At 41.8% G+C, this 10,434-nt stretch overlaps 1 protein-coding gene and 1 long non-coding RNA gene across 2 annotated transcripts in view; one reads left to right on the top strand and one right to left on the bottom strand.

Annotated features, from left to right (window-relative positions):
* TIAM1 (TIAM Rac1 associated GEF 1) overlaps positions 1 to 9,858 on the bottom strand; it is a 193,557-nt gene extending 183,699 nt beyond the window's left edge. The window contains exon 1 of the mRNA XM_081003520.1: positions 9,750 to 9,858. The gene's annotated coding sequence lies outside the window, so the exon portion shown is untranslated. The remainder of the gene's footprint in view (positions 1 to 9,749) is intronic.
* Positions 119 to 6,972, top strand: LOC308476138. Its single transcript, XR_013985765.1, has 3 exons — positions 119 to 162; positions 2,533 to 2,699; positions 5,529 to 6,972. It is a non-coding gene; the product is annotated as an uncharacterized lncRNA (long non-coding RNA).
* Positions 9,859 to 10,434: the final 576 nt, after the last annotated feature.

Here is a 10,434-nt window from a genome sequence, read left to right on the forward strand (position 1 = left end):
ACATTCAGCACCACAACTAGCCTGAACACTCCAAGAATAAGCTACTGGGTGTTCTGGAAGGGCTTGAACATCCCAACGTGCAGGTTACTCCTAGGAAAAAAGTGGTGCTGTCACACAGAAGATTACTGGGGAATAACAAGCTGTTGGATGTTACCAGGAAAGGTACTGAAGCCTTGGCATGATGGGCTTGTTCCACAATGGCGGCCTTGTGTAGAGGTGTTCTGGAGAGGGTTGGGAAAGCTAAGCTGTGCAGGGGGATACAAAAGTGAGCTGCACCCCAAGATAATTAAGTCCATTTCTTAAATATGATTAATGGATGATTCATATTCAGGTATGGGAATATGGCACAAAGGTCAACCCCATCACTTTATTCAGTTCACCCTGAGCTTTTCCTGCTCTTCTTATGAGCCATGTTCTTTCTATTGACATCTTCTGCACCAACCCACTTATGTAATAATCCCCTGACTAATCAGTTATGAGTAAAAGCCACCCATGAAGAACCTGTTTCGCTGACAACACATGCCAACCAAAAGAGTGTCCCTAAGTGTTGGGTAGCGTGGGAAAATTCAGCTAGCCAGAACCCTCTGTCCACCAAGGAAAGACATTGCCAGCACATCTTGCAACCACCAAGTATGCAATCCAGCCAAATTTAAATGGTTTTGGTTTAAATTTGATTTCAAATGGGAGGCATAATCATGGCCACAGAGGTTTTCCCTGACCTTTTCAAGACCAGTTTTTGCATGCGCATCTTTTGGGCCAAGAACAAAGATGCAAATTTGCTTTAATGTCTCACATCTGATTAGGAACACTACTATAAACTAATCCTTAAAATAGGTATACCACCCTTCAGAAATGCTTCTCAGTGGTTTACATAAAATTAAACAAAGCAAAAACTAGCCATTGCTCTACTTTTGTTGACCCTCTAGATGAGTTTTATGTATAGAACATTCTTCAGATTCTTTCTCCTTTCTATAATGTATACACTAGAGTCTTAAGAAGTACCACAAATACCCACGTCCTATGTATACAACACCCTATGTATCCACCTTTCTTTATTAGGGAGGTTCATACAGGGTTTTCCTCCATACCTTAAGAGAAACTCATTAAAATGAAAATTGTTACATAGCCTACTGTGCATCCAAAGGAAGACTGGCTGTGCTGAAACATGACTAACTACAAGAGAAAACAAAATCTCCCAAGGTGCCCTGTTCAGTAATGTAATGCTCCTGTATCGGAGCTTACACTTAAGGAATTCTGCCTGGAATTCCCAAGCAACCTTCAGGCTTTATGGAATCACTGCTAATTGCACTAACCTTGGGTTTCTAGTGGAGTGATATATAGCTAATGAAATGGCAGCTGCTTCCCAGATAATAAATAATAATAACTGAAGCAACAACAGCAAGTCATTATCGAGTCTATGTAGACTGCCCGTACCACACACCCATATAAAACAAAGCTTTATAGAATATCTAGTTTTAATTGTGACTCTAAATTATAACTTCAAATACTACAGGCATCTAGGAATATCCATTCCAGTTTAGCAGTGTTTTCAATAGATGGATGACCATATTACATAGATTGAAGTTTATAGTTTGTTGTTTACATCACAATCCAGAGAGCAGAGCAACAGTTTTCATGCATTAGAGTTCTGTGTACAGAAACAGTTATCCTGAGATAATTGAATGCAAATATTTGATTTGGGGAGTACTTCAATAATGTACAGTTGGTGTGGAATTAAACACATGAACAACAAATTTACTTTTTCCAAAGTTATTTTATTGGAACAGTCGGAAATTATTTCAAAGACACAACAACTCAACGGCACATCCCTCTTACATAAATATAGATCTTAGGGGGTGGGGAATAAAGACACAGAACTGTATTATTTTTTATTATTACCTTTGCCTGAAAACCATAAAGGCAAGAGTCAGAAATGTTCTTTCCACTATCTTCCACATTCTCTTTCAACTCTATGTGCATTCAGTGATGCGTTCTGCAATCTGTTGGTAGTTTTGTTGGCATCCTATGTAAAAAAAATCATGAGCTTTTGTGTCTTGGTTCAATGTGTTTTGTGATGCTGGCAAGCACCACTTTTATGATTTTTTACTATCAGAAGTTATGATTTGACAGAAGTTTTCTGGAGACCATAAAAATTCAAGAAAATCTGTTTTGAAGATTTTACCGGCTCTGGATTTAACCTGAACCCCATAAAAAATCAAGAATATGCATGTCTGTCTCTCTGGGGTGACATGGGGGCAGGGGAAGCAGCCAGGAAGGGATGGTGCCCATAGCACTCTATCACAATTCCATATGCCCATATTTACCCACAAGCTCCAAAAGACCGACTACCCCCCCCCCCAAATCTAAAAGTGACTAAGCTCCTATCTGTACTGTGGAGTGCTATCACACATTGTTTGTCGGAACTGTTGTTGTTTGGGGGTGGAGAAACCCACACAGTTATAACAAAGAGCACAGAGGGGCAACAGACACTTGATGTCTAAGTAGCGATTTTCTGGTCCGTGCATCTTGCAGCTGTTCCAAGAGTAGGTGGAAGCACAAAAGGCGTCATGAAGCTGTTCGTAGGATGAACAGGAGAAAGCAGGAAAATGAGAAAGGAAAGAAGAGCTGAGAGGAGAGTAGGAGGAATGAAAGCAGGGTGTGGGCAGGAAGGAGGAGTTGACGTGATAAAGCATGAAAGGGTAAGCCTTTTAAAAGGGGGAAATGTTGCATACATCCGAAGAGGCTTCAGTAACAGTTGCTATGGAAACCATAACTTTCAATCCTGCAGCTCAAGTTTAGGAGTAGCTCAATATGATTTATGTGCGCTTGAGTGCTATCTTGAGTAGAGAAACTCTAAGAAGAGCAGTGTCCCTGAAGGGATGTTTCTGTGGAAAAATACGCAAACTATCACGCAAACCATTATTTTCATTACCATACAACAAGCAAATAGGCCTCATCTGCACTATATATTTAAAGCAGTACCATGCCTCGTCATGGCGCCCTGAACCCCAAAGAATCATTTTGTTTAAGCCAACATCCTTTAAAAAAAAAACAACTTGGCTCAATTAGACTCTGACCAACAGATTGGGTCCCTTTCAAATTTCAACAGGGGAGGCCAAAGTGGTTGGGGAAAGGGAAAGATTCTCAGCAAGGTAAAGGCCAGATCTTTAACATATTAAAAAAAAAAACCTTCAAGAACCCAGGTCAAACAGTCACCCCTTAATAATAATAATAAAGCCAAGAAGCAGCAAATGTCCAAATGCACTTGTCAGTGGCAAGCACATACTTTATTCTGTAGACTCCTGCTCTAGTCCAAAGAGAGAAGCAGTCAGCAGTTCATAACTCTCACTTGGTTTTAGAGGCAGCAAGCAGTCCTACCACTTCTGCAGGCCCCTAACTTAAGTTACCAGCCTTCGCCTTGATCTACCTTGATCGCCTTGTGTTGAGCTTCTGTGTGCTTCTGAAACTTAATGAGAGCACAGGAATGTGGTTCTACTCTTCTGCGCAGGTGAGCAGCGAACTCTTGTATCTTCAGTCGTGCAGAACTTTGGAGGCACTCGGAAGCAGCAGAACCAATGTCAGAGGCAAGATCCTGCCCTTCAAACAAGTAGGGGAAGGGGCAAGAGTCAGGAGCAACCACAGATTTTGCTCGATTATCAAGAGCAGTCAAAATATGTGAGTTGGCAAACAATTAGGTACTCTTGATTTATATGGGCAGCAGAAGAAAAACACATGGAGTATGAAACGTTGGAGGGGAAGAAATAGCCTCCCCATTCCCCATGGCATCCATGTTCATCTCTCAGTTCTCAAAGAGGGCTCGTTCAAATGCACTCTGTGCTCTGGGAAAGCTGTCACAACCACTCCCAGATTCCAGACCCCACAAATGGATCTGCAAACAAGAAGCTGGTGGATATGTGACCTTGACATGGACAGGCAACTGATTTAGAGGTGGTTGATCCTTGCCATTTTTATTACAGTAGGGGCAATACATTTCTCCCCCTAAAAATTCATAATATCCCCAAAACATTTTTCCTATAAATACATAATACCCCCAACACTATAATCCTTTGTACATGTCCTTGTATATAAACTGTGGGGGTGGGCATGAATCAGTGCAACCTATTCCCAAGTAAACGAAGATCACACAAATAGTTTTCAGGAACCCATTTAAATATGATTAACCCAGAACATCTCAAAAGGCATTGGAAAGGGGCAATTTATTACTTTATTATAAAACAAAATGCATTGCCAGTCATATCTTATTGTTCAGGGAACTGAAATCCAAAACTCACCACTTGTACAATTTTACAAGTAGGTAACGTAATATATGTGTGTGTGCTCATTTGGTAAGAAATGAGGGAAAACCTGAGAAGAGGGATAAAAACAAGACGTTTGGGGTTTTATCATTTGTTTTTTAAATTCAAAAAATATAAATATACTTGCTTTGACTTATAAATTTGGTTGCATATGAACATATAACCTATAACAATAAAATAAATGTCAAAATAAAGAAGATCTACAATAAATGCAATATATTGTTATAGAAACCAAGGCTACAGTCCTACACAAAAATTAAATGCCACTGTACTTGGTGAAGTTTTCTTTTGAATAAACAAACATAGGATCATAAGATCACTGTCAGAAACTACAAAGTCCTAACACGAAGCTATACCTTTCAGCTTAACATGTCTCCTGTTCTCCCGACTTTCTAAGTTTCTATAGCCACAGCTGGATTACAGAGAGACTTCTTCAAGCCTGCACATGAAGTATCTGTGTGCAAAAGAAATCCCTTATATTCTCTCCCCCCACCAACTGCACTATGCATTGCACATAAAATGCTGATGAACAAAAATAGCACAAGTAAAAATGTGCAGCCTGTATCCAAGGCTTTCCTTGCTCTTCTTCACTCTGCAGCCCTCCAAATCTTCTCCAGAAAACTGGAGGGCACCTCCAGAACAGATCTTGAAGGCAAATGGGGGAGGAGAGGAAAGTGAAGTCTCGAAGTGCACACCCACCTGCACAACACTGGATTTCACCCACATTTTAAAATAGCATGCCCTACATATGTTGAGACTGTTAACAGAGCAACACTCTGTCCAAGGGAGAACAGAAACCAATGTACACAAAAAAAGGTTTAAATCAAAGTTAACCATTCCTCCAAATGAGAAAGATCCTCTTTGAGGAGAGAGCAGTGAGTCACTTGTTCCTTAACAAGCTTTGCAGAAGTACCCAATATTGTTTACCTATGCTCATATGAATATTGCCATAGCAAAAGATAAATCCTTCGCTTGTGTAACAAACAGCTAAAATGGAGCGAAGTAGAGGAAGGATATGCTCAAAATGAGTGATAAATGCAGACACATCCAAATGCCTTGATTGAGCAGGCCTGGCAATTCTCCCGTCTGTTTTGCACAGTACAACAGTGGCTGGGGCCCATTGGGACTAGTAAGGCAGAAGGCTGGGAAACTAGTGGTAGGCGGAGCCAGAGCGAATTAATTCAAGTTTTGTCCCCGTCTTCCTCCCTGCAGAGTTCTACAAGGACAACCCTGAAGCTAAGAAAGAAGAGGAAGCTTACAGGCATTGCCAACTCCTGGGTTGGTTCTCAGTAAGAGGTTAGGCAGCTGGAGGCTGGCTGAGGGCAGAATGAGGTTGGTGGTGGGTCATTATCCCATGTGCCCTAATGGACAAACTGGGGTAACTGTGACACTCAGCCACAGGGCTACTTTCTCATGAAAAAATGTTGGCCTATTGTCAGGGTCAAGTCTTCTCTGAATGCTCAAAGGCACGTGCGGATTTGTGTGTCTCATTTTAATACAGAAAACTGAACTGCATGTGTAAAGCAGTATACGGATTGTCTCCATTCATTAACATCAATTGAAAAATTATTATTAATCTGGGAGTTGGTGGGGCAGTGCCCCATTTGCTGCAATAGAGCAGCCCACATTAGCACAGTGCAAGTTTTACATGGTTATAATCAAGGAGCAGTGTGCAGAAGGGATTTCCCTGAGGATCATTTCAGCTTCGCCCATGCTGGGGTTCTTAACAGTAAAGATGACAGCAAGTGTCATTCAACCTCCTTGAATCATTTATCTTAGTGCTGAAGTGTTATTGAAAACGTTTCTGCCAGTTTCAAAAACACGGGAAGAAGAGATCTAATCAGAGACTAGGAAGCAGTAGTATGTACACGCAAACGTTAAAGCGGCAAGTGATCCCCTGGCAAAACACCGAAGTGCCAGTCTCCTGTTATATAAGTACCTGTTTTTCAGCTGGGTTCGATGCCACAATGGTCACATATTGTTTTTAATGACATGGTTACTTTTAACATAAAAACTCCAGACTCTTGCAAGTTTGCGTGAATTTATCCCCAGTGTAATCCTCAGACAAGTTAACAGCTGTGGTTTTACTGTGACCCAAAAGCTCTGTAATCTCCAAGCATCCCTTTAATATATCATTGAGTGTAAGAGCAAGTCAATTTTTGTTTTAATACTAGAACAAAGAAGGTTCCAGAACTGAGTACCACAGTCTGCTGCCAGGTATGCAAGGGTTCTGTTCCCCCCACCCTGTTTAACCTAAGCAAGTCTCTTCCTGCATTACATGCTAAGCAAAAAGCAAGGCTTAATGTGAGTGACTGTTTTATGCTTGAAATATACTGTATATCAGCTATATCAGCTGTATTTTCAATCTGAGGGCCGTGTTCCCTTGTGGGAAACCTTCCAGGGGTCACATGACAGTGGGAGGTAGAAGGGGAAGATAAGACAGAGCCCTGGATGTGACTCTTTCATTTGTACATTAGGGTACATTCCACCCAGGCAAAAGATTGGTACACACACACACACACACACACACACTCATACCTACATATCTCCATCCAAGCAAGCAAATGGCATTATCACAGTTCATGGATTGATCTCAGCCCAGCAAAAGCACTTACGGAGGTCAGCAAGGGGTGTGGCCTGAGATGGTGTGATCTAGGGAGAGTCCTGAGAGCCACACAGGAAGACTTAGAAAGCTGCATTAGCCCCCGGACCTGAAGTTCCCCACCCCTGCTGTATAGTCGAAAGCAAGTCATGTTTCTCCCAGGAAACTACGCATACAGGATTGCATCCTAAGCCACAGAACTAATTTTAGTGCTATTTCCGCCTAGCACATCTAGGTTCATTACAAAAGGAAATAATGGATTCTGTCAGAGTCAAGCATAGGTCAGCAATAAAAAAGCAAGGTATAAGTACAGTTAATTATTTATTTATTCAAAGAAACCATAATAGTGCATGACTAGTGAGCACAGCAACTCTTCCCAGTAGGTACTGCTCCAATGAGGCAGTTGCAAGGACTAAAGGTCCCCATCTTCCCACCACTCTCTAAAGCTCCTCCTCTCGAGGGTATTTCCCACACAGTCACAAACTATGTCTGTGCACAACCAAAAAGAGCTCTGCTCTCTTCATTTCTCTGCATGTTCTAGGAGACATGGGGGGAAGAGAGCTGGTTGCAGCAGGAGGGGGAGACTCCCTGGATTCTTCAACAGCCTGTCTCAACTCTTGCCTCTTGGCCACCCTCCTCTCCAGCCATGAGTCTAAACTGCTCTCTGCCACAGTCTCTTTCTGCTCACTAAACCCTGTTACCTCTTCTGTTTCCAACACCTCCTCCTCCCAGTCTGCTCCTTCTTCCTCTGACCACACATCATTGCCCCACCACCAATCCCCTGGCTCTGAGCCTTCTTCTCCTGGGAGTTCCCCAGCTGGTGTATCCCACCATTCCTTTGCATCCAGCAAGTCCATGACAGATTCATGCCTGTGAGCTTTCATATCTCTGGTTATTTAAGTACCTGCTGGTAGCCTCTCTAAACTATGGATTAGTTGGAAGCTACATGTTCATTTTATGAATAAAGCTCAATTCACACGTGCAGAACATGATATGTCCAACACTTGCTGTTCAACATGGGAATTAATGCCACTGATGAGTACAGTGGAACCTCTACTTACCACCATAATCTGTTCCGGTGGCCCGTCCTTTAGGCGAAACAGGTCACTGGTAGAAGCACCATTGTGCGCATGTGCAGACGGCGACAGCCACTTCTGCACATGCGTAAACGGCAGAAGCCGCTTCTGCGTGTGCGCAAATTGTGGCAAACCTGGTATTTACCATATTTTTCTGTGTATAAGACGCCCCCATGTATAAGATGCCACCTATTTTGGGGGACTCAGATTTAAGAAAATGGGGGGAGATGGCCCCGTGTATAAGACACCCCCTAATTTCTGACATTATTTTTTAGGAAAAAAAACTAGTTTTATACACGGACAAATATGGTACTTCCGAGTTTGCTGTGGTCACGAATTTGATTGGGCCCAAGTAGAGGCGGTCGTAAGTAGAGGTTCTACTGTATTGTGTTGTATGAAGTGTAAGAGGATATGAAAGCCTTACCTTTGGTTTGATCTATAATGGCTCTCTTATATATTAATGCAGTCAAGGAATCATAGTTGCGGTCACTGAACAAGGGACGCGTATGTGAGAACTCAATCTCATGTGCTGGAGAAATGGAACACTTCCCTGTTGACTCTTAGTAAAGGCACACACAATACAGAAAGAGGGTATTGTGAACAATAGAACACATGAACCATATCTCTCCCCAACACTGCAGTCCATCTCTTCACCCATTGATTCATACTGATAAAGGAGCACCAGTAAGTTTTCAGACTCAGGTGCACCACAAGAAAAGATTGGTTTCCACTTTATCACCAAGAGTGAAGAAAGTCAGTCTCAACTTCCGGCTTCCCCATCTGAGAAGAGCACACAATCCTCTAGTATCCAATCAAAAACACACTCATCCATGTTGTTCCTTACCTTGAGCCTCTTTACATTAGAAGGCGGTGGGGAGCAGAGAACTCTGTGTATGGAAACAACATTGCATTCATTCATTTGTACGCTATATCATAGCAGCACGCTGAAGCTACCAGATAAAGAAACACTAGGATTCCATTCCTACATCTGTTTGAAGGAATGAGGTCTAAAAGATTAGCCTGCTACACTACTCTACAAAGATAGATTTATAGGATACAAATACACAAAGCATCTACTTATGTACTGTAAAAATTTGCAAGACTGGACCACGCTGAACACGCTGAACAGTACACATACTTCTGAAACCCAATACACTGAACAGGCTGGTACATTTTAATTTTCAATAACAATGCTGCAACATATTTCCCCTGAAGCTTCTTCTTATATATTCATATTTACTAAACACACTATACATATGCATTGCATCATCTGCAACTAATACGTTCCTTAAACAAAGCAAGCTGCACTTGTGGGGGGGTGCACAATACAGAACACAGCATGCAGCAGACTTACAAATTGTAAATTACAGCAGAACTACGTTACCTTCTTAAACTACATACCCACTTAAAGACAGACATTAAATTCTGACTTGTTTTTTAGTTTGTCAAGTAATTTGGCATGTCTTAGCAGCACTGAGTATTTCCACAGAGAAGTGTTCTTTCCAAGCAAGAAAGAGAGAAGTTATGTTAATTTTCAAATCCTATTACTTTCCATGGCATCCATCTACAGCTATTTAAAATGCATTCACTGACACAATGTAACTGATCTGACAAGAAAGCTGGAGAGCAATTTAAAAGAAAAAGGGAAAAAAAACTCAAGTGAAACTAATTTTCCATGTTGATGGGATTCAGTTGTCACAACAAACAGCTTACAAGTTTTTACATAGCATGCAGCACGATCCTATACACACTTACTCTGAAGTAATTCCCTCTGAATTAAATGGGGCTTATTCCCTGACAAGGATTACAGCCAAAGAACTGAGAACTTTCTAAACCATCCATGTTTCGGGGTCTTTGTGCTGGCTGTATTTGTGCTTTTAAAAAATCCTCATGAAAGCAGGATGAATTATGCAGAGCACCCCAGATATCCAGCGTTGTCCAATCAAACCATCAAAACTCACTACATCCATATTTACATGTGTCCAATCATTGACCGGGAAGAAATCTCTGGAAATTGACTACATAAGCATTGGTTCTTTAGCAATATGTCACCTACATCCACCTCCTGCCTGAGTTATGAGTATTTGAATCTAAACACTATTCACGAAATATGACCAAGGATGCAGTCTATAAACAAAAGCAACCCTCCCCCCTTCTCCAATGGGACAGGACATCGCAAGCAGCTTGCAGCAGTGCTAGCGGTGTGGCAATGTCGCAAAACGAGGGGACCATAACACACAAGCACATCAGTGACTCCACCACACGTTTAAGAGGCACACTCCACATTACACTGGCTAGCTCCTATGGACAGTTTATTGGCTTTGATCTCAAGAGCATTTGAGATGCAAATGAGAGGTTGGGGAAAGGATTACTCTGTGTGTGTGTGTGTGTGTGTGTGTGTGTGTGTTGGGGGGGGGGCTGTACCAAAATCCCTCTGATC

The sequence above is a fragment of the Podarcis pityusensis genome, assembly GCF_964106645.2.
Source record: "Podarcis pityusensis genome assembly, chromosome: 4".
Classification (NCBI taxonomy): domain Eukaryota; kingdom Metazoa; phylum Chordata; class Lepidosauria; order Squamata; family Lacertidae; genus Podarcis; species Podarcis pityusensis.